This window comes from Symphalangus syndactylus, chromosome 8 (assembly GCF_028878055.3).
Source record: "Symphalangus syndactylus isolate Jambi chromosome 8, NHGRI_mSymSyn1-v2.1_pri, whole genome shotgun sequence".
Lineage (NCBI taxonomy): Eukaryota > Metazoa > Chordata > Mammalia > Primates > Hylobatidae > Symphalangus > Symphalangus syndactylus.
The window spans coordinates 34,592,197-34,616,590 of NC_072430.2; the positions used below are offsets into that span (position 1 = coordinate 34,592,197).

General features: G+C 37.0%; 1 long non-coding RNA gene across 1 annotated transcript in view; it reads right to left on the minus strand.

The window, feature by feature from the left end:
• Positions 1 to 24,394, minus strand: part of LOC134737442 (uncharacterized) — a 402,399-nt gene that overhangs the window by 140,940 nt on the left and 237,065 nt on the right. The window contains exon 3 of the long non-coding RNA XR_010122342.1: positions 6,474 to 6,536. This is a non-coding gene — a long non-coding RNA (uncharacterized lncRNA). The remainder of the gene's footprint in view (positions 1 to 6,473; positions 6,537 to 24,394) is intronic.

Here is a 24,394-nt window from a genome sequence, read left to right on the forward strand (position 1 = left end):
ATATGAACTTGCAATGTTTACTCAGTAAGCTATTAATTACTTCATATGTACTCAGGAGAGTTTCTTTGTGTTACCCATTCCAAATATTCTCCCCAAAATGTATTAAGATTTATAGTATTCCCATTTCTTAAATTGTTGAAAATACACAAACATGGGTCCCACTGTAGATTTATTTGAACTCGAATCTCCAGGCCTATAAACCTGAATACTTAAAAAGTCCCCAGAATTTGTGATCTGTTTGGTTTACCATGTGTATTAGTCTCACAAGGCTGTTGTAACAAATCTCCACAAACTTGGCAGCTTAAAAACAACAGAAATTTATTGTTATACAGTTCTGGAGACTAAAACTCCAAAATCAGATTGTCAGCAGGGCCATTGTTCCTCAAGTATTTAAAGGGAGGTGTTTTTTTGTTTCGTTTTGTTTTGTTTTTTCATTCCAGCTTCCAGTGGCTGGTTAGCATTCCGTGGCTTGTAGCTGCATCTGTTTGTGGCTCTGTCTTCACATAATCTTCCCTTTGTGTCTATCTCAAAACTTTCTCTGCCTATCTTACATAAGAAAACACTGCTTGCATTTAGGGCTATCAAAGATAATCCAGGATAAGTGCCTTCTCTCAAGAACTTTAATTTAATCACATCTTTTGCCAAATAAGGTATTTACTCTTTGCCATATAAAGTAATATTCACAGGCTCCAGGGATTAGAATGTAGACATAATCTTTGTAGCACCATTCAGCTGACTAAATTTTTTATCTTATAAATTAGGAATCTAACAATTGAATGATTTGAAGTTTATTGTAGTTTTACTACTTAAATGATAGCTTGATTACATTATCCTTACCAATTTTCCAAGAATATGCTTTATGCTCACTATTCTAATTAAGGCATATATTACATCTAATAGACAATCACTATTTTCTGCTAATAAAATTACAAATACTTACTTGGAAAATGTTTATATTATATACGACCTGTAATTGTCAATTATGTGGTTATTACTCAATTAGGCATAAGTGCTTTTGTTCTGACGCACAGCTCTGAACACTGAAAGGTAACTTTATAAATGGTGAAGCACATATTATGTGATAGCTTGTAACAATAATAATTTCTTTTTTACATTCTTATCTGACTGGGTCAGAAATGATTTCTTCTACCTCCTGTTTATTTTGAGACAAGAGACGAAGGAATAGCCACTGTAAGGAACATATTGATCTTATAGTAGAAACAAGAGAGAGACAGAATCACAGAATGGTTCCTATTGCTACTTGAAAGGGGCACACATCACTTCTGCTGACATTCTATTAAGCAACATGGCCAGTTCAGATGTCAATAGGATTAGAGGTGTGGGTGGCGGCCCTGGGGGAGTCGTATAATCCCCCTTCAGTATACACTGCACAAATTTTGGAATAATAACTCAATCACATCTAGCTCTCTGTTCTTTGTCATATCAAGGGTGGGGCAGAGATATTGATATTGCCTTAAATAACCATGCTCATGTTTTGCCCTTAAATGCATCGTCCCTGTTTATCAAAGCCTTGGCTCAATTATCTGGGTCACGGCAAACTTGCTGTGCTCTATTACATTACATCTTGATATGTGTGCATGTATGTTGTGTACCTTAGTTATACAGAACTTTTAATAGTAAAACTTTATCCCATCAAAATGTCACACATATGTACCCTCCTTTGTTTCCTAGATTCCTCGTCCAATTTATTCACTATTCAAAAGTCCTAGGTTGGTAGGCATGTTTCTCATTGTTCAAGACATAATTCTTTAATCTTTAGCTAATACAATTTTATGTGAGGCAATAAACCAACACATGGGGAAAAAAGAAAATTATTAAAGGAATCTTATAAAAATTAGGTCATTAACTAAGGGGCACCACTGTGGCAGGTTACAGTTCTAATGATGGAAGATATGATTCATAAAAAATAATTCAAGCTTATAATATACCAGTAGAAATCTGTAACCAGCTTACCACAGATGAATAAATAGATACTCACCAGACACCGGTGGATATATATTGCGGAAATACATTAAACTTCTAAACATTAGAAATATCACAGCAGGATTGCTTAATGGAGTAGCTTACTCTAAGTCTCCACAGCATAGCACAGCAGGTGATGTTAGATTAGGTAAAAATTAAGTTGAATAGATTGCAAAATGCACTATCAATCTCCACTGACCATGAATTCCTGGTTAACAAAAGAAATACAAATCAGGCTAAATGTTCTTTAACTCAAGGGTCATAATTCTAGCTAAGTAGACCTTTTGGTTTAGGCATGATGTTAATTTTCTCTAAGGCACCATAGGTAAACAGTAGATTTTTTAGGTGATAGATTTGTAGGGTACATTTTGGGAGTGGTGGTAATGGAATTAATAATAATTTTATAAACCAATAATAAACATATCTATAATGTTTTAATCCATTTCAGAATTTTTCCAAATATTACATTAGTACTACTCTCTGCTGTTCTGATTACTCATGGACACAAGGAGAGAGCTGGACTCAATGGAATATTGTAAGTTAAAGACATATGAGAGCTCTTGGATTTAAGTTCAATATGTAGCAACAATATGATTTGCTGGCCAAAACCTAATGAAATCTTAGGCCACGATAATAGAAGTAATGATTCCATCACAATAAAGCAAATACTTTTGGTCTACTCTAGGAAAGTCAGAAAAAAATCTGGGGCATAATGTTTCATTCTGGGCATGGTATTTTAAAAGAAACATAAAAATAAAATATTGTATGGAATCCAGAAGAAAGAAAAGTGGAAGATGGAGGATCTAAACCATGCCATATGTATTCACTCCAAAAACAAGCACTAAGAATATGTATTAGAGAAGGAGGAATCACATCTATTTCACTAGGAAAAGAGGAGATTTGGATACAGAATCAAAAGAGTTCTTAAAGTTATTAAAAGTTTGTAAGGGAAATACAGATTTGACTTATTCTGTGTGTCTTCATAGAAAGAATGAAGACCTAGATAGTCACTGCAGAGAAACACATTTATACTTTTACATTAAATCAGAGAAACGTTTAACAATTAGATTAATCCAAAATACGGGGGAGCGACATAGTCATAACTTCAGAATGACATCAAGATGGTTGCCTAGAGGTGCCTGGCACTGATTTCATCCCCTAAAAAAGGACCTAAACAACAAATAAACAACTACATTTCTACTGGCGTTCCCTACGGAGAGTTGTGGAGTACAGCAAGGTAGTGGCAGAATTCCTATGGAACACAGAAACCCGTAATGGCAGTACAGAAAGGAGAGCAAAACACCCCGCCTCTGCCACACCTCTCCTCCACTAGGATTGACTTCAAATAAGGAGGAACTTTTCTTTGCAGAAAAAAGATAAGCAGTAGGCTCCCAAAAGCCCCTGTTAGCAACAGAGACACCTGCAGTTCTTGCTACAGGACATCCCACAGCCCTCACAGGCCATGGGCCCAGATTGGGGAGCATTCAGGGGTTCACATGGCTGCATTGCTCTGGAGTAGGAGCATACATTGTACACACCTCCAACCCCCAAGCTGCTAAGACATGGTGATATCTTGAAACTGGCGTCACTGCTAGACGGTATCCTGCTCTGGAGGCAAATAGCCAGAATGTCACTCCATTCCTGAGGCTCCACTGTCATTCCAGGACACTCACGTGTGTGGCTGCAGTGTCATCAGCTACTCAGAGCTTAGGCCCAACAGAATGACAATGATCCTGATGTCTGAGCTCACATAGCACCTGCCTCCTAAGGAAAAGGCAGTTTTGAACAACAAAGAATCCAAACTCAGCCAGGAGAACCACCATGCATGTACATCCTTGACCTGAAAACCAGTTCAGTAGCTCTGACACTGAGCCAGCAAACCTACCCTGTGTGCATACCCCCAGCCTGAGAACCAGCCCAGTGGCTCTACCTCTGCAAAGGCATGCCACTGCCAACACATACTCTTGCAGCCTAGGCCACTGAGGCACTCAGACGTCACTGACATTGATGACAAATGAAAAAACTGCACAAATCCTACACTACTACATCCACCCAGAACCAAACACAAAGCATCCTACCAACCAACACAGAAAAATGCCTTTTTATATGAAAGATACTCCATAAAATTGGAAGAGGTAAGTATTCCACAGATGCACAGTTATCAAGTTAGAGACATAAGAAACATAAAACAAAAACAGGAAAACATGACACCTGCAATCAAACACAGTAATTCTCCAGTAATTACCACAAAGAAAAGAAAATTTATGAAATGCCAAAAAAGATATCACCAATAAACAAGTAGAAATCTTGGAGCTGAAAAAAATGCAATGAGAGAAATTAAGAGTACAATCAAAAGCTTCAACAGACTAAATCAAGCAAAAGAAGAAATTTCTGAACTTAAAGACAAGTCTGTTGAAATAACCCAGTCAGAGAAAAAATAATAAATAAAAAAGAATGAAGAAAGCCTACATAGCTCATATGACACAATTAAACAAATATTCAGCTTATAGGATCTCAAGAGGGAGAAAAGCTAAAGAAAGGCACAGAAACCATGTTTAACATAATAGCTGAAAACTTACCAAGTCTTTGGAGGTATCATTGAACATCAAGGTTTAGTAAGCTCAAAATTTCCCTAACAAATTCAACTAAGAAACTTATAATCAAATTATCAAAAGTCAAAGACCAAGAGGAAATTCTAAAAGCAGCAAAAATGTCAAGTAACATGTAAGTAAATCCCCATTGTACAATTAGCAAATTTTTCACCAGAAACCTTGCAGGCTAGGAGAGAATGAGATGATATATTCACAGTGCTAAAAGAAAAAAAAAACTGCTATCTAAGAAGACTATACCCAGCAAAGACACATTTCAAAAATGAAGGAGAAATAAAGTCCATCCCAGCAAGACCTGAAGGAATTCATCAACACTAGAATGGACTTATAAGGAATGCTTAAGAGAGTGCTACAACTGAAAGCAAAAGGACAATAATTACTATCTTCAAAACACATGCAAATATAAAACTCAGTAGTACAGGTAAATTCATAATCAAATTCAGAATACTCCAGGATTGGAATGGTGCTATAGAAATATTTCAATCCTCAAGTATGAAAGATAAACGTCAAAGGATAAAAAATAATTACAGCTACCATCAGTTTTTAAGAAACAGACAATCTATAAAAATGTAAGCTAAGAAAACAAAAATATAAATTACGAAGAGGATAAAAGTCTAGAGCATTTTTATGTTACCAAAGTTAAGTTGTTATCAGCTTAAAATAGTCTACTATTTCTAAAAATTTATTGTTAGCACCATGGTAACTACAAAGAAAGGAATTACAACAGATAGGTAAAAAATTTTAAAAAGAATGAAAGCTTTCCACAACAGAAAACCACCAAATCACAATGGTAAACAAGAGAGGAAAAAGTAACAAAGAATTTTAAAAACAAAAAATCAGAAAATAATTAACAAAATGGCAGAAACAAAATCTAACTGTATTTGCCGACTATAAGAGATCCACTTCACCTGTAAGGACACACACAGACAAAAAGTAAAGGGATAAAAAAGACATTCCATGCACCAGGCAAATGTAAACCAAAAGCAAGCAGAAGTTGGTATGCATATATCAGATAAAATAGACTTTAAGAAAAAAAACGCAATAAACCATAAATGATCATTATCAAATGATAAAGGGACCTGTTTAGCAAGGTAATATAATGAATGTAAACATATGCACCTAAAATCAGAGCACTCTAAAATATAAAACAAATATTATTAGATCTAAAGGAAGAGGTAGATTGCAAACAATATTAGTAGGAAATTTCAACATCCCACTTTCAACAATGGACAGATTACAAGAAATATCAAGAACACAAGCATCAGGCTTAAACTGTATCACAGACCAAATAGACCTAACAAACATTACCAATACATTCCATCTTACAGCTACAGAATACACATACTTCTCAACTGCACATGGCTCATTCTCCAGGATAAATTGTACATGAGGCCACAAAGCAAGTCTTAACAAGTTTAATAACATAAGATCATACCAAGCATCTTTTCTGACCACAATGCTACAGAACTAGAAATGATTAATAAGAGGAATTTCCGAAAGTTTACAAATATATGGAAACTACATGACATGCTCCTGCATAACCAAAGGGTTAATGAAGAAATTAAAACATAAATTTAAAATATTTCTTGAGACAAACTAAAATGAAAACACAGTATACCAAAACCTAAGGATATAGCAAAATCAGTTCTAAGAAGGAAGTTTATAGGCAATAAATACATACATCAAGATAGAAGAAAGATCTCAAACAACACAACACTACACCTCAAAGAATTAGAAAAACGAGAACTAACCCCAAAATTTGTAAGAAGAAGGAAATAAAGGTCAGACAATAAGTGAACAACATAGACAATAGAAAAACATTACAAAATATGACCAAAACAAATAACTGATTTTTTGAAAATATAAACAAAATTGTCAAACCTTTAGCTAGTCATAACTTCAGGGATCAGGAATGGCAGGGTTTATGGAGACTTCTACCAATTTCTGAAACAGGCAAGAAAAAGAATCTATTATTTGGCTGAAATATTGAACTAGATGATCTTGAAAGTCTTTTTCAATTATGAGATTCATTGAATCTATGATAAGGTTTGCATTGGCTCTTACATCTCACAAAATAACAACAGCAACAAAAGATCAGGATGTGGAGGGCATGTGTGTGGCAGCAGCACAGTGAGACCACACAAAGAAGAGGCAAGTATGAGTTTGTGTTTCACTCAAGCTCCTCAGTTATTTGTAATTCACAGGTGCTACTGTAAAACATGAAATGCTCCCAGTGAACAGTTAGCCCAGAGTTAGGAAAGGATTACAAGACTTTATCAGAATTTTGAGTTGACATATGCAATGACATATCACTATAATTCTTGCATAGTTAACTCCCTGATTATTACAAGCTGCCACTCATACAGAGAAAAAGTAGTCCAGAATAGATAAACAGTATTTCTCCACTTCCAAGCTTGCTTTCCATTTGTAATCTAAGTCAATAGAGAACAATACAATATTAAAAAGACACTTTGCTTATGGAAAAGGAATTTCACAAAATGTTAGTCTTATATGTGTCCTTAACACCATTTGTAGCCTTCTTATCCCAGAATCATTGAGTTTCTCGTATGTTCCCTGCTTCAGCTATTTTAATATTTCATGGTCAATTCTGAATGCAGTGTTTTATCTGCTTCTAAGCTCCTCCAGTCACAATCTCTGGCTTTCTTGTCCTGCATATGTGTTCAATTGTGTGCTGCTCTACTTCTCTGAATTCAATCACTCATCTCTCATGCATTTATAATATTATTCTAAAAAAGTAAAATGGCTCAGTTTATCATTTTGGTATTTGTTTTTCTACTATCACCTTTTCTGAGGAATATTCCCTTGTTTTCAAAATCAGGAAGTATATTTTTTTCCTATGGTCCTCCAGTTGCATACTTTTAAAAAATAGCGGTTTCCAGGGCAAGATGGCTCATCTCACTGCAATTGGTTAGACAGTGGGTGCAGCCCAGAGAGGGCAAGCAGAAGCAGGGTGGGGCATTGCCTCACCCAGGAAGCACAAGGGATAGGGGAACTCCCTCCCCTAGCCAAGGGAAGCCATGAGGGACTGTGCCATGAGACAGTGCTATATGGCCCAGATACTATACTTTTCCCACAGTTCTCACAACCTGCAGACCAGGAGATTCCCTAAGGTGCCTATACAACCAGGGCCCTGGGTTTCAAGCACAAAACTGGGTGGCTGTTTGGGGAGACACTGAGCTAGCTGCAGGAGTTTTTTTTTTCCACACCCCAGTGGCACCTGCAATCCCAGCGAGACAGAATCATTCACTCCCCTGGAAAGGTGGCTGAAACCAGGGAGCCAAGTGATCTTGCTCAGCAGATCCCAATTCCACAGAGCCAAGCAAGCTAAGATCCACTGACTTGAAATTCTCGCTGCCAGCACAGCAGTCTGAAGTCTACCTGGGATGCTCCAACTTGGTGGGGGGAAGGGCGTCTACCCTTACTGAGGCTTGAGTAAGCGAATTTTCCCTCACCGTGTAAACAAAGCTGCGAGGAAGTTTGAACTGGGTGCAGAATAGACTACAGCGTGGCAAAGCTGCTGTAGCCTGACTGCTTCTCTAGATTCCTCCTCTCTGGGCAGGACATTGCTGAAAGAAAGGCAGCAGCCCCAGTCAGGGGCTTATAGATAAAACCCCCATCTCCCTGGGACAGAGCACCTGGAAAAGGGGCAGCTGTGGGTGCAGCTTCAGCAGACTTAAACACTCCTGCTTGCCGGCTCTGAAGAGAGCAGTGGATCTCCCAGCACAGCGCCTGAGCTCTGCTAAGGGACAGACTGCCTCCTCAAGTGGGTTGCTGACCCCCGTGCCTCCTGACTGAAAGATACCACCCAGCAGGGGTCGACAGACACCTCATACAGGAGAGCTCCAGCTGGAATCTGGCAGGTGCCCCTCTGGCACAAAGCTTCTAGAGGAAGGAGCACGCAGCAATCTTTGCTATTCTGCAGCCTCTGCTGGTGATACCCAGGCAATCAGGGTCTGGGGTGGAACTCCAGCAAACTCCAGCAGACCTGCAGTAGAGGGACCTGACTGTTAGAAGGAAAACTAACAAACAGAAAGTAATAATATGAACATCAACCAAAAGGACACCCATGCAAAAACCCCATCCAAAGGTCATCAGTATCAAAGATCAAAGCTACATAAATCCACAAAGATGAGGAAAAGCCAGTGCAAAAATGTTGAAAATTCCAAAAACCAGAATGCCTCTTCTCCTCCAAAGGATCCCAACTCCTCATCAGCATGGGAACAAAACTGGATGGAGAATGAGTTTGACAAATTGACAGAAGTAGGCTTCAGAAGGTGGGTAATAACAAACTCCTCCAAGCTAAAGGAATTTGCTCTAACCCAGTGCAAGGAAGCTAAGAACCTTGATGAAAGGTTACAGGAACTGCTAACTAGAATAACCAGTTTAGAGAACAACATAAATGACCTGAGGGAGATGAAAAACACAGCACGAGAACTTCGTGAAGCATACACAAGTATCAATAGCCAAATCTATCAAACAGAAGAAAGGATATCAGAGATTGAAGATCAGCTTAATGAAATAAAGCATGAAGACAAGATTAGAGAAAAAAGAATGAAAAGGAACAAACAAAGCCTCCAAGAAATATGGGAATATGTGAAAAAAAACAAAACTCCATTTGATTGGTGTACCTGAAACTGACAGGGAGGATGGAACCAAGCTGGAAAACACACTTAAGGATATTATCCAGGAGAACTTCCCCCACCTAGCAAGGCAGGCCAACATTCAAATTCAGGAAATACAGAGAACACCACAAAGATACTCCTTGAGAAGAGTAGCCCAAAGACACATAATCGTCAAATTCACCAAGGTTGAAATGAAGGAAAAAAATGTGAAGGTCAGCCAGAGAGAAAGGTCAGGTTACCCACAAAGGGAAGCCCATCAGACTAACAGCAGATCTCTCTGCAGAAACCCTACAAGCCAGAAGAGAATGGGGACCAATATTCAACATTTTTAAAGAAAATAATTTTCAAACCAGAATTTCATACGCAGCCAAATTAAGCTTCATAAGTGAAAGAGAAATAAAATCCTTTACAGACAAGCAAATACTGAGGGATTTGTTACCACCAGGTCTGCCTTACAAGAGCTCCTGAAGGAAGCACTAAATATGGAAAGGAAAATCCTGTTCCAGCCACTGCAAAAACATACCAAAATGTAAAGACCATCAACACTATGAAGAAACTTCATCAATTAATGTGCAAAATAACCAGCTAGCATCATGACAGGATCAAATTCACACATAACAATATTAACCTTATATGAAAATGGACTAAATGCCCCAATTAAAAAACACAGACTGGCAAATTGGATAAAGAATCAAGACCCATCTGTGTGCTGTATTCAGGAGACCCATCTCATGTGCAAAGACACACATAGGCTCAAAACAAAGGGATGGAGGAATATTTACCAAGCAAACGGAAAGCAACAAACAAGGAGGGGTTGCAATTCTAGTCTCTGATAAAACAGACTTTAAATCAACAAAGATCAAAAAAAAACAAAGAAGGGCATTACGTAATGGTAGAGGGATCAATGCTACAAGAAGAGCTATCTATCCTAAATATATATGCACCCAATACAGGAGCACCCAGATTCATAAAGCAAGTTCTTAGAGACCTACAAAGAGCCTTAGACTCCAAAACAATAATAGTGGGAGATGTTAACACCCCATTGTCAATGTTAGACAGATCAATGAGATAGAATATTCTCAAGGATATTCAGGACTTGAACTCAGCTCTAGACCAAGTGGACCTAATAGGCATCTACAGAACTCTCCACCCCAAATCAACAGAATATACATTCTTCTCAGCACCACAAAGCACGTATTCTAAAATTGACCACATAATTGGAAGTAAAACACTCCTCAGCAAATGCAAAAGAATGGAAATCATAACAAACAAACAGTCCCTCAGACCACTGTGCAATCAAATTAAAACTCATGCACACGTATGTTTATTGCGGCACTATTCACAATAGCAAAGACTTGGAACCAACCCAAATGTCCAACAATGATAAACTGGATTAAGAAAATGTGGCACATATATACACCATGGAATACTATGCAGCCATAAAAAATGATGATTTCATGTCCTTTGTAGGGACATGGATGAAACTGGAAATCATCATTCTCAGTAAACTATTGCAAGGACAAAAAACCAAACACCGCATGTTCTCACTCATAGGTGGGAATTAAACAATGAGAACACATGGACACAGGAAGGGGAACATCACACACCGGGGACTGTTGTGGGGTGGGGGGAGGGGGGAGGGACAGCATTAGGAGATATACCTAAGATATACCTAATGCTAAATGACGAGTTAATGGATGCAGCACACCAACATGGCACATGGATACATATGTAATAAACCTGCACATTGTGCACATGTACCCTAAAACTTAAAGTATAATAATAATAAAATAAAAATAAATTTAAAAAAACTCACTCAACACGGCTCAACTACATGGAAACTGAACAACCTGCTCCTGAGTGACTACTGGGTAAATAACAAAATTAAGGCAGAAATAAGTTATTGGAAACCAATGAGAACAAAGACACAACATACCAGAATCTCTGTGGCACAGCTAAAGCAGTGTTTAGAGGAAAATTTATAGCACTAAATGCCCACAGGAGAAAGCAGGAAAGATCTAAAATTGACACCCTAACATCTCAATTAAAAGAACTAGAGAAGCAAGAGCAAACAAACTCGAAAGCTAGCAGAAGACAAGAAATAACTAAGATCAGAGCACAACTGAAGGAGATAAAGACACGAAAAACCCTTCAAAAAATCAGTGAATCCAGAAGCTGGTTTTTTGAAAAGATTAACAAAATAGATAGATTGCTAGCCAGACTAATAAAGAAGAAAAGAGAGATGAATCAAATAAACACAATAAAAATGATAAATGGGGTATCATCACTGATCCCTCAGAAATACAAACTACCATCAGGGAATAATACAAACACCTCTACACAAATAAACTAGAAAATCTAGAAGAAATGGATAAATTCCTGGACACATACACCCTCCAAAGATTAAACCAGGAAGAAGGCAAATCCCTGAATAGACCAAAAACAAGTTCTGAAATTGAAGCAGTAATTAATAGCCTACCACGCAAAAAAACCCAGGACCAGACAGATTCACAGCCAAATTCTACCACAGGTACAAAGAGAAGCTGATACCATTCCTTCTGAAACTATTCCAAACAATAGAAAAAGAGGGAATCTTCCCTCTTTTTATGAGGCCAGCATCATCCTTATACCAAAACCTGGCAGAAACACCACAAAAAAAAGAATATTTCAGTCCATTGTCCCTGATGGACATCGATGCAACAATCCTCAATAAAATACTAGCAAATTGAATCTAGCAGCACATCAAAAAGCTTATCCACCATGATCAAGTGGGCTTCATCCCTGGGATGCAAGGCTGGTTCAACATATGCAAATCAATAAAGGTAATCCATCACATAAACAGAACCAATGACCAAAACCACATGATTATCTCAATAGATGCAGAAAAGACCTTCAATAAAATTCAACACACCTTCATGCTAAAAACACTCAATAAACTAGGTATTGACGGAACATATCTCAAAATAATAAGAGCTATTTATGACAAACCCACATCCAATATCATACTGAATGGGCAAAAACTGGAAGCATTCCCTTTGAAAACCAGCACAAGATAAGGATGCCCTCTCTCATCACTCCTATTCTACATAGTATTGAAAGTTCTGGCCAGGGCAATCAGGAAAGAGAAAGAAATGAAGCATATTCAAATAGGAAGAGAGGAAGTCAAATTGTCACTGTTTGCAGATGACATGATTGTATATTTAGAAAACCCCATCGTCTCAGCCCCAAAACTCTTTAAGCTGATAAGCAACTCCAGCAAAGTCTCAGGATAAAAATAAAAGCAAAAGAAACTCTCATCAGACTGAACAGGTAACCTACAGAATGGGAGAAAGTTTTTGCAATCTATCCATTTGCCAAAGGGCTAATATCCAGAATCTACAAGGAACTCAAACAAATTTACAAGAAAAAAACAAACAACCCCATCAAAAAGTGGGCGAAGGATATGAACAGACACTTTTCAAAAGAAGACATTTATGCAGCCAACAAACATATGAAAAAATGCTCATCATCACCAGTCATTAGACAAATGCAAATCAAAACCAAAATGAGATACCATCTCACTCCAGTTAGAATGACCATCATTAAAAAGTCAGGAAACAACAGATGCTGGAGAGGATGTGGAGAAATAGGAATGCCTTTACACTGCTGGTGGGAATGTAAATTAGTTCAACCATTGTGGAAGACAGTGTGGCGATTCCTCAAGGATCTAGAATCAGAAATACTATTTGACCCAGCAATCCCATTACTGGGTATATACCCAAAGGACTATAAATCATTCTACTATAAAGACACATGCAACGAGAACACACGGGCTCAGGGAGGTAAATGTCACAAGGGCCTGTTGGGGGTAAGGGTCAAGGGGAGGGATAGCATTAGGAGGAATACCTAATGTAGATGACGGGTTGTTGGGTGCAGCAAACCACTATGGCACATGTATACCTATGTAACAAACCTGCACATTCTGCAATGTATCCCAGAACTTAAAGTATAATAAAAAAAGAAATAAATAAAAATAAGTAAATAATGTCCTAATCATCTTTACATTGCAATTGAGGCTCACAACACCCCACTTTATAAATGAGAAAATTAAGACCTAGAAAAGTTAAGTAGTATTTCCCAATTAAGTACAATTGCAACTTTATCTGCTTCCAGAAACTGTGAGGGTCAATATATACCCACACGAAGGAGAAACAAATCCCAAGCTATTATCATGTTGAACTGTAAACTGAAAAAAAAATTAGAAAAAAAAATGCTCTTAACATAGGCTTTTATTTCTATGTAGGTAGATTATTTTATAAAATGAAAAAAGAAAATAGGCATGACTTATTGGAAAACCCTGTTTAGTTGGAATAGATATTGAAAATGTATTCCACAGCATTGACAACTTGCTTTAAAAAATAAGATGAATTTGGTTACTTTTTTTCTGTAGTTGCCTTATAAAAAGCCAAATAAAACAAAGTGGCTTCATGAGGTATCCTAATCATTTCAGGATGCTATAATCAAGAACTTAAGGCTGGTTAATTCCAGCAGATATGGTCTCTGGTGACTGCCTATTTTCTGCTTCAAAGATGGTCCTCCCATGGCAGAAGGAGAAAGCAGCTCTATGAGCCTCTTTTATAAGGTCTTTAATCCCATTCACAAGGGTGGAGCCATCAATGACCTAATCACTTCACAAAGCCCTACCTTGTAAGACCATCATCTTGATTAGGTTTCAATACATGAATTTTAGCAGGGACACAAACATTCAGACCACAGCATTAAAATAGGTGACATAAAAAGATATGTTCATGTTGCTAATCCCTGGAACTCAATGTGGCCTAGGAGGACAGGCGTTAACACTGCAAAGTGAACACTGCTATTATTCAAAGCTATGGCTGAAAACTGATGCCTATTACTGAGGATCATGGGATGTCAGAGGACGCTAAAGGAGATCTTCACATTAATAGTATTGATGTTTTTGGATGAGAAATGAGTTTTGTTTGAAGATTAGAAATTGCTAACAAAAAGGATACTATCCCTGAAATTAAAGATGAAATACAAGGATTAGCAATAGTCGTAAGTATCATGTTCCACGTATTGCCAAAGTGTCATTAGGATTTTAGACTTTGTTGCTGTTCTACCCCAAGGTGCCAAAATATGAATTATAGATAATATTTCTATAAAAATGATTAATCTAATCATACTGGCACTGCAGCCTTTTCCATTTAAGTTTAGCCAGCCCAGCTCTCACTGCCAAGCTCAGCCTCCTCAGTGAGTATTGAACTACAGCAATAATGGCTGAAAAGAGCCTCCTTATTTCATAGAATTAGCCTGGTTTCATATGTGTCCAGCATTCTTTATATCCAGCACCAATGTCAAAAGCAGAAACAGGAGGCCCTGATCCCTTCAATTCTTTCTAATTCATTGTTCTCTACTTTTACTTTAACTAAATAAATCTTATTAAAAAATCTATGATTATTCTGTTAAAGAAATATTTGAAACTTTTTAAATAATCTGGAAGTTGTTCTTTCTTCATTCAAAGTAATAACAATCACACATATTTCTAATTAATATTACAAACTCACCTAAGATTCCAAACGGTCACATGACCATAAACAGAAGCCCAAAACTGCACAGAACTTTCTCCAGATTATTACATATATATTATTGCAAAGCACAGGTCCACAGCAATTAGAAAGTTTTTCTTAACTGTGCAGCTGCTTCTTAGAATTTGTCAATGAAGTTTCTAGTTAAAATTGAGGCATTTCAGGAAATGTGTTAAATTTTTCTGCCTTTAACATTAAAATCACTTTCCAAAGTTAGACCATATAAACACTTCACCACATGTAACAATCAGTTGGATTCCTGTCTTCTCAAAATATATACTCCATCCATTTATACCCTTATCCTTTTAAAAAGATGCCATTATAAAATATTAGATAATAATATGCCAATGTAAAACTTCAGACTTTATGTTTGACATCTAACTAAAGGTCAGGCAATTATACTTTAAGAGAGAGGTTTTTAGAAATTTTACTCTTAACTGAAATGAATGTAGAACTACTCTTCAGTATCCTCCTTACCTATACTCACAGTCCCAGCCTTACGAGGGCAGTTAATACATGTTATTGGCATATTTAATTCAGGCTTATAATTAGACGTCGTGTATTTGAATTCACTTAAATTTCTCTTTACCTGACTTCTAACTGGAAATCAGCTTGTTTGAAATGAGCTGAGGTTTTCATCCAGAGGGTTTGGCTAGAGGAACACTAGAAACTCCGGAGCATTCACAAAGGGTCTTCATAATTTTTTCTAGGAGATAACGTTTTCTGCTGAAAATATTGTTCCTAAAAGAGTAATTCTCAGACCATACTTCCACTCCAAGTTGAGTATGTTTTTTTTTTTTTTACTAGAATAAGGAAACCTACCATTTCTCCTTTATAGTCACTCACCAGAGCACATGATATGTGAAAATAAGAAATACACAGTGAATATGAAGGGCTAGCCTTGCTCACCTGTAATTTTTGTTAGCAAATAAACTGATGTTGCATTAACTTTGTGTCTTTGTTCCTAGCACCTAAATTCTGAAGATATACTGAGAAACTAAGTGCCTACAGACTCATTTACATCTTCTTTGTCATTTCAATAACCAAAATATGAAGACTACAAATAGTTGCCAAATCACACATGAAAGCTACAAAATTCAACTTAGCTCATTGTCTGTACAGATTATTTCTAATCTACATACCTACATTTGGGTTCTTTATCTATTCATCCCTAAGTCAGGTCCATTATCAATCTAGTTCTACTTTAGATTGTCAGGATTCACCTTCAATATGATGCTAAGAGTTAAGATTAACCTCTTCTCAAATTTTGTTTTTTATCCAGTCTTCTTCATTTTGGTTTATACTCACTTCTGAAACTTGACTTGGTTTGATTTAGCCAAAGGATTGTCAAGCTTGTAAAAAGCCAGAATAAATATTTAAGGCTTTGCAAGCCAAGCAGTCTCTGTTACAACTACTCAGCACTGCAATTTTATCACAAAGCAGCTATAGCTGATCTGTAAACAAATGAGTGTTGCTGTGTTCCAATAAAATCCCATTTATAAAAACAGGCAGCTGGCCAAATATAACCCACACACTGTAGTCTGCTGACCCTTATTCCGGCCAAACACACTGTACCACACACAGAGAGCATTCATCTACTTATCCATAAGTACATCAAACATGTGGCTGTTTGCACATTAATCCCCCTGGAAAATCTACTTAAGAAGATACTGCTTGGGATGTGTCTCATTCTATTTTCTCTTCTAGCTTTTCTCAGAATACCTGAAATCAGGACAAGTACTCTTATCACTGAATTATATTAATAGTTTTAAGTAACAGAAAAAATTATATAAATACATAATGCCCATAACATTTGCAGACAGATTTCATGTAAACACGTAGAATTTATGGGCAATTTTAATCTGCAAAGCCAAAACACCTTACCTATACCATTAGCCATTTACTTCCTTTTCTAGGTAGATACAAAAGATTTGAGATAAACTGCTTCTGTGTTTTACTCTCCACTTTCCTGCATCTCCTGAATAGATGCAGCCAAATATTGCTATTCCTAACTTAGACTAATACCCGTATAACCCAAGTCCATAGACACGAGCCCTACTCTGGGGTTACTTTGAGTGCCCTGCTGCTATTTACTATCTTCTGTGAAGCCATAGAATGAATCTTAACTGATGCTTACCTACTCTACTCTCCACTAGAAGCACATGCATGGTCAAATCCTTCCAGTTGTTTAAAAAAGGCAAGAAACTATAATTACGTTGGTTGGCCAGTACCTCTCTCTACCTTTTTTAATAACATTTTTAGTCTTAATCAGATACATGTTTCTCTTACCCAATACAGCTTTCAGTGGGCTTTTGAGATTTAGTACTCCAAATGAAATGTGTACCTGAGCTACTAAAATGTTAAATTTGCAAAATGTTACATTAAAAAGATATTGCTTGGGATCTGTCTCATTCTACACAGGTAGAATCACTTGCTTTCATTTATACATACATAGGTAGCACAGGAGCATCACTTGCTTAATTGGACATCAGACTAGGGGAGCAGTAAGCATAACATACCATAGAGGCTTTGTTGTTTGTATTCTTTTCCCAAATGAGAGGTTATAAACAATTTCATTCATTTTTAAAAAAGAAAAATGGTCCTAAGAAACACTGCTGAAAGAAAACAAAATAGAACACATAGGGAATATAGCAATTGTGCAAAAAAAAAAAAAGATGTGTACAAGTTTTATGACAACCAAAACAAATAATTTTTTTTAAAAAATCATATTTGGAATATTGCCTAAGAGAAAATAAATAAACAAATGCATAAATAAAATACAGAGGTTCATTGGCAGATCTGGCAGATCCGTACTAATGCTCCAGGTGCTAGAGGAATAATAATTAACTCAATCCAGGGCACCTGAAGTTAAAAGTAAATACATAAAAAAAAATTTTTAACTATGCTTTATATGCTGGAATGGTCTGTTAATTAATCAATGTACTTTCATGTTTTCTTACAAGTAACTAGAAAGACATTACTATTATTATTAATAATTAAAGTGAGAATAGTTGTTTCAGCCATAATGGCATATCATTATTAGTTGTTAGTTGTAACAAACCTACCACTGGGACTGCCTATGAGAAATTCAATTAAGAATCATCAGAGCCATCAAGAGACTAAGTGAGTACAAAATATTAATGGACTACAAAGATTTAAGAGAAAATGGTTGCAGAGACGGGGGTCTAGTGACACATAAACTACCACATCCCAGCATGTAAATGGTTTCTAATTTTTACCAGAACTCTGGATAGAATTAATTTCATGTAAATTACTGCAGAACATCTATTTTGTATTATAATTTGAACATCTGACACTGGGTGTAAGGTTTTTTTTTTTTGGTATTGAAACATTTAAAACAACCAAAGCATTAATTATTGAAAGAGTCATGCAAGGAATTATTAGAACTATCCAAGTGCTCCAACTGCAAGGCTGTGAATGGTGAACTGGTACTCAGGCTTAACTTCCAGGGCCTCAATAGGAGCTTTGCTAAAATCAAAGTCACACGACTTGATACCACATTAATGTTTGTTTGCTAAACTGAATTTATTTTAGCTATAATCAATATCCTTTGGAAAATAGCATGTTAGAGGAGCCCCAAAATAATAACTCACAATCTTTTCAATATCAAATGGTTTATCATGATAATTTTCACTGACAGGGGTGCAGATTTAATATTTAAAAATAGAAAAGACAAAAAGAGAGGGGAGTATATTTGTTTGGTAGGGTTGCCATAAAAATACTACAGACAGGATGGCTTAAACAATAGAAAATTATTCCTCACAGTTTAGGGGGCTGGAAGTTCAAGATCAAGATGCTAGCTGATTTGGTTTCTCTTGAGGCCCTTCTCCCTGGCTTACTGATAGCCACCTTTTCATTGTATTATCACATGGTTTTACTCTGTTCATGGACAACCCTGATATTTATCTATATATCCTAATCTCTTCTTTTTATAAAAATATCAGTGAGTCAGATTAGATTAGGGCCTACTCTAGTGGCTTCATTTTAAATTAATTACCTCTTTACAGGCTCTAATTCCATTGCAGTCATTCTAAAGTACTGAAGATTAGGGCTTTGGCATACGAATTTGAGGGAAGAGGAGGGCACAATTCAGTCCGTAAGAGGGAGGAATAAACAAAAAGAAGAAACCTGAAGCTAATAGGGAAAATGCAACCATCTGATATGTGGGAATTAGCCAAACATGACTGGTAGATTGTAATAGAAACTGCTGGCCAGAGTAACCTCTTTATGATGAACATGGACACATGAATGATGAATTTAGCCACCTACTTAATGGATATTTCTTATTACTGGAATAAAGACCAAACTATTAGCATGGTTTACGTGACTCTGTTATCTTTGATTAACTCTAAAGAATTATTTCTTTCCATTTCCTCTTCTCTCTTTAAATTCAAACCATACTGGATCCTCTTCATTTTTTTTTTTTTTTTTTTTTGAGATGGAGTCTCACTCTGTTGCCCAGGTTGGAGTGCAATGGCACAATCTTGGCTCACTGCAATCTCTGCCTCCCGGGTTCAAGTGATTCTCCTGCCTCGGCCTCCCAAGTAGCTGGGACTACAGACACATGCCACCATTCCCGGATAATTTTTGTATTTTTAGTACAGAGCAGGTTTCACCATGTTGGCCGGGCTGGTCTTGAAATCCTGACCTCAGGTAATCCACCTGCCTTGGACTCCCAAAGTGCTGGGATTACAGGCATGAGCCACTGCGCCCAGCCTGATCCTTTCCATTCTTTAAACAGGCCATTCTTCCTTCTTCATGGAATCTTTGCCAGTGCAATTTCCGCTACTTGCACATATTATCACCTATTTATGAATCATTCTTACTTTGAGTGTCAAACACTGGAAAAAAAAATTCTCACCTATGTCCCTGGCTTAGTTAGGTTTCATTGATATATAGCCTTGTATTAGTCCATTCTCATGCTGGTATGAAGAAATACCCAAGACTTGGTAATTTATAAAGGAAACAGGTTTAATTGACTCACAGTTCCACATTTCTAGAGAGGCCTCAGGAAACTGACAATCTTAGTGGAGGGCAGACATCTTCTTCACAGGGCAGCAGGACAGAGTGAGTGCAAGCGGGAGAAATGCCAGATGCTTATAAAACCATCAGATGTCACGGGAACTCATTATCACGAGAACAACATGGGGGAAACTACCCCCATGATTTGATTACCTCCAACTTGTTCTGCCCTTGACACATAGGGATTACGAGGATAACAATTCAAAATGACATTTTGGGTGGGGACACAGCCAAACTATATTATTCCACTGCTGGCCCCTCCCAAATCTCATGTCCTCACATTTCAAAACACAATCATGCCTTTCCAACAGTACCCCAAAGTCTTGGCTTATTCCAGCATTAACCCAAAAGCCCAAGTCCAAAGTCTCATCTAGAACAATGCAAGTCCCTTCCACTTATGAGCCTGTAAAATAAAAAGTATGTTAGTTACTTCCTAGATACAATGGGGATATAGGCATTGGGTAAATATACCCATTCCAAATGGAATAAATTGGCCAAAACAAAGGGGCTATAAGTCCCATGCAAGTCCAAACTCCAATAGGGCAGTCATTAAACCTTAAAGTTCCAAAATGATCTTTGACTCCATGTCTCACATCCAAGTTATGCTGATGTAAAAGGTGGGCTCCCAGGGCCTTGGACAGGTCCATCCCTGTGGTTTTGCAGAGTCCAATCCCCCTGTGCCCCCTGGCTGCTTTCACTGGCTGTCCTTGAGTATCTGTGGCTTTTCCAGGCACATGGTGTAAGCTGTCAGTAGCACTACCATTCTGGGGTCTAGAAAACAGTGGCCCTTTTCTCAAAACTCCACTAGGCATTCCCCCAGTGGGGACTCTGTTTGGGGGCTCACACCCCACATTTTCCTTTGCACTGCCCTAGCAGAAATTCTCCATGAGGGCTTCATCCCTGCAGCAAACTTTTGCCTGGACATCTAGGCATTTCCACACATCCTCTGAAATCCAGGTGGAGGTTCCCAACCCTCCATTATTGACTTCTGTGCACCCACAGGCCCAACACCACATGAAAGTTGCCAAGACTCTGAGGTAACACCCTCTGAAGCAATGGCCTAAGCTGTATCTTGGCTTCTTTTAGCCATGGCTGAAGTTGAACCAACTGGGATACAGGGCACTATGTCCTGAAGATGCACAGAGCAAGAGGGCCCTGGGCTTACCCTACAAAATCCTTTTTCCTCCTAGACCTCCAGGCCTGTGATGGGAGGGGCTGCCGCAAAGGTCTCTGACATGTCCTGGAGACATTTTTCCCATTTTCATGGCAATTAACATTTGGCTTCTTATTGCTCATGCTAATTTCTGCTGCATGCTTGAATTTCTCCTCAGAAAATGGGTTTTTCTTTTCTATTGCATCATCAGGCTGCAAATTTTCCAAACTTCTATTCTCTGTTCACCTCTTGAATGCTTTGCTGCTTAGAAATTATTCTGCTGGATACCCTAAATCATCTCTCTCAAGTTCAAAGTTCCACAGATCTCTGGGGAAGGGGCAAAATGCTGCCAGTCTCTATGCTAAAGCATAGCAAGAATGAGTTTTACTCCAGTTCCCAACAAGTTTCTCATCTGCATCTGAGACCATTTCAGCCTGGACTTCATTGTCCATATAACTATCAGCATTTTGTCAAAGCCATTCAACAAGTCTCTAGGAAGTTCCAAACTTTCCCAGATTTTCCTGTCTTCTTCTCAGCCCTCCAATCTGTTCTAACCTCTGCCTGCTACCCAGTTCCAAAGTCACTTTCACATTTCCAGGTCTTACAGCAGCACCCAACTCTCAGTACCAATTTACTGTATTAGTTCATCCTCACACTGCTATGAAGAAATACCCAACACTGGGTAATTTATAAAATAAAGAGGTTTAATTGACTCACAGTTCCACATTGGTGGGGGGGCCTCAGGAAACTTAAAATCATGGTGGAAGGCAAAGAAGAAGCAGGCACCTTCTTCACAGGGTGGCAGGACAGAGTGAGTGTAAGCAGGGGAAGTGCCAGACACTTATAAAACCATCAGATGTCATGAGAACTCATTATCACGAGAACAACATGGGGGAAACTACCCCCCATGATTTGATTACCTCCAACTGGTTCTGCCCTTGACACATAGGGATTATGAGGATAACAATTCAAAATGACATTTTGGGTGGGAACACAGACAAACCATATCATTCCTCTACAACATAATGACTTTTATTTATATTCGTTGTTAAAGTTTGTAACTATACATGTATTTGTGTATGTGTGTATATATATATGTATTTTTCAATTAAAGTTAAATTTTTCTAACTCAAAAAAGATAGACTATTAGTAACACAAGTTAGTAATTATATGACACATACCCTGTAAAAGGCAGAATTCATTTTATACATGTTAATTCATTTAATTATTATAACAAGTCTAGGATATATTTAAAATGAGTGTCATCATCTTTACATTTATAAATGAGAAATCAGAGGCACAGAAAGATTTTTTTGTAAATTAGTTAAGGTTGTTATCTAAAAGAGTGCTGGGACTTCAACCCAGGTAACTATAGCTTAATAGTTTGCTATTAACTAATATCCTATTTCATATAGTAAACCCATTGCCAATTAATGACTATACTAGTTCTGCTATATTGTATATCTCAAAATGTGTTTGCTTATGATATAAAAAGCAAGAAAATTAAGAGAAAACTCCATATGGTTAGCCTGATCACAGTGGAGTAGGGAAAGCCAAGATACTTTTATCTCAGTGAAACAGGAAAGATCCAGCTTTTCCAACTTCATAAAATAATAAAGTTGGCTGGCAGTAAGTATGCAAAGTTTAGGACTTCAGCAAGGTTTATATTGGATACAAATGAATGTAGGCCAAACTAAATCATGGTAGCTGGCAAATAAAGGAATCAAATGAGAGAGAGAGAAGAAGAAGAAAATACTAATTGAATATCTTAATTTTTTATTAGTAAGCCCAATTGTGATATCTTATAAAACAATGCATACATACATACCAGTTACTGTAAATATCTACCAGCCTGTCTATTCTTGGACAAAGCATCAGATAACTGTCTTTGGAACCGAAAACCAGAACTTTAATTGAATTCCCCTATTACTAACTTTGAGGAAGTTGAGTGTGACAGTTAAGAGAGTACGTTCTGAAGTCATATTATATGGATGCAAATTAATAACTTGTTGTGTGACCTAAGGAAAATTAACCTCATCCAAAATATAGAACACCTATCTTGTGGTATGGTAGTAAACTTTAAAGAAATTACTATACACAAAGTACTTAGAACAATGTAGTAACAAGTGCTAAAGGTATTAGGCATCATAATTTTTGCCCTGATCAAGGAATTTGATTTTTAAGTTTGCCAATTGTATGACTCATTAATGTCACTGTAGGTTTTTCATTTATGAGTTATCTTTTGGGAACAGATACAAGAAGTTGCAATTCACATAGAGCTCAAGATAAAGGAGTGTTGAGAACGCCCTCAATCTTGAAACAGAGGGCGCAGATCTAAATTTCCACTTCTCATGGATCATGGATCTACATATACAGATGCTGATGTGGAAACAGAAACTTCTACAATGCAGACCTGGAAACAGAAACTTCTACAGGGGTAAATGCTAGAAAAAATAGATCTTAAAATACATGGTTCATCCTCTCTGGCATAACCAGTATGTATATAGTTAAGTAATCCAAAATCCTTTAACCAGTAATTTATCAACTTGCGCAAAAAGTAACATGAGATAAATACTTATTTTAACTTTTCTATTTGTTTTTGGTTTATGGTAAATATGCACTTAAAATGGAAATGGTTTTGATAGTAAAGGGGTAGAAGACAAATGATGAGAAGAGAAGTAAAAGAGCCAAAGTCAAAAGACAAACAACCCCCAACCAAAAAAAAAAAAACCACCTTAGGAGATAAAAATATTGCAAGATGAGTAAAAACCCAGTATCCGCAGGGAAAAGGAAAGGGTCTTACAACTGAATACAATCATTTCAGGTAATTGTTAGGAGCAACATAATTTTTCAGCATAACTATGCAGATTTCAGCATGTGAAGCAAGAGAAAAAATAATAAATCCAGATGATCCTGAGGAAAGAAAACAAGATTAAATGTTCATATATAATTAAATTTAATAGATAATTGTTACATGAAAATATTAAAAATTCTGTACCAAGTGGCACTATGGAAAGTGGTGTCTAGTACTATAGCGATAATAACAATGTTTTTTAAATTTCTTAGCAACCTTTACAATAGCAAGTAAGACATATACATGGATTTTTAGTATACTGTTTGAACTTTTTTTCTCTTTTTAAAAACCACTTGCCCTTATTGCTATTATTCAATTTGGAGAACAGAAATATAGCATGAAAACAAATAAAAAACAAAGACAAAACAAGAAAAACAAAAAATACTGAAATTCAAATGCCTAATATTAATAAATATAAATAGACAAAATTAGAAAATAAAAATATCAAATGTCAGATCAGCTGGACAAAATCATCTATCTTTATGATGTTTTAAAAAATATATCTAAAACATAAAAATAGTCAA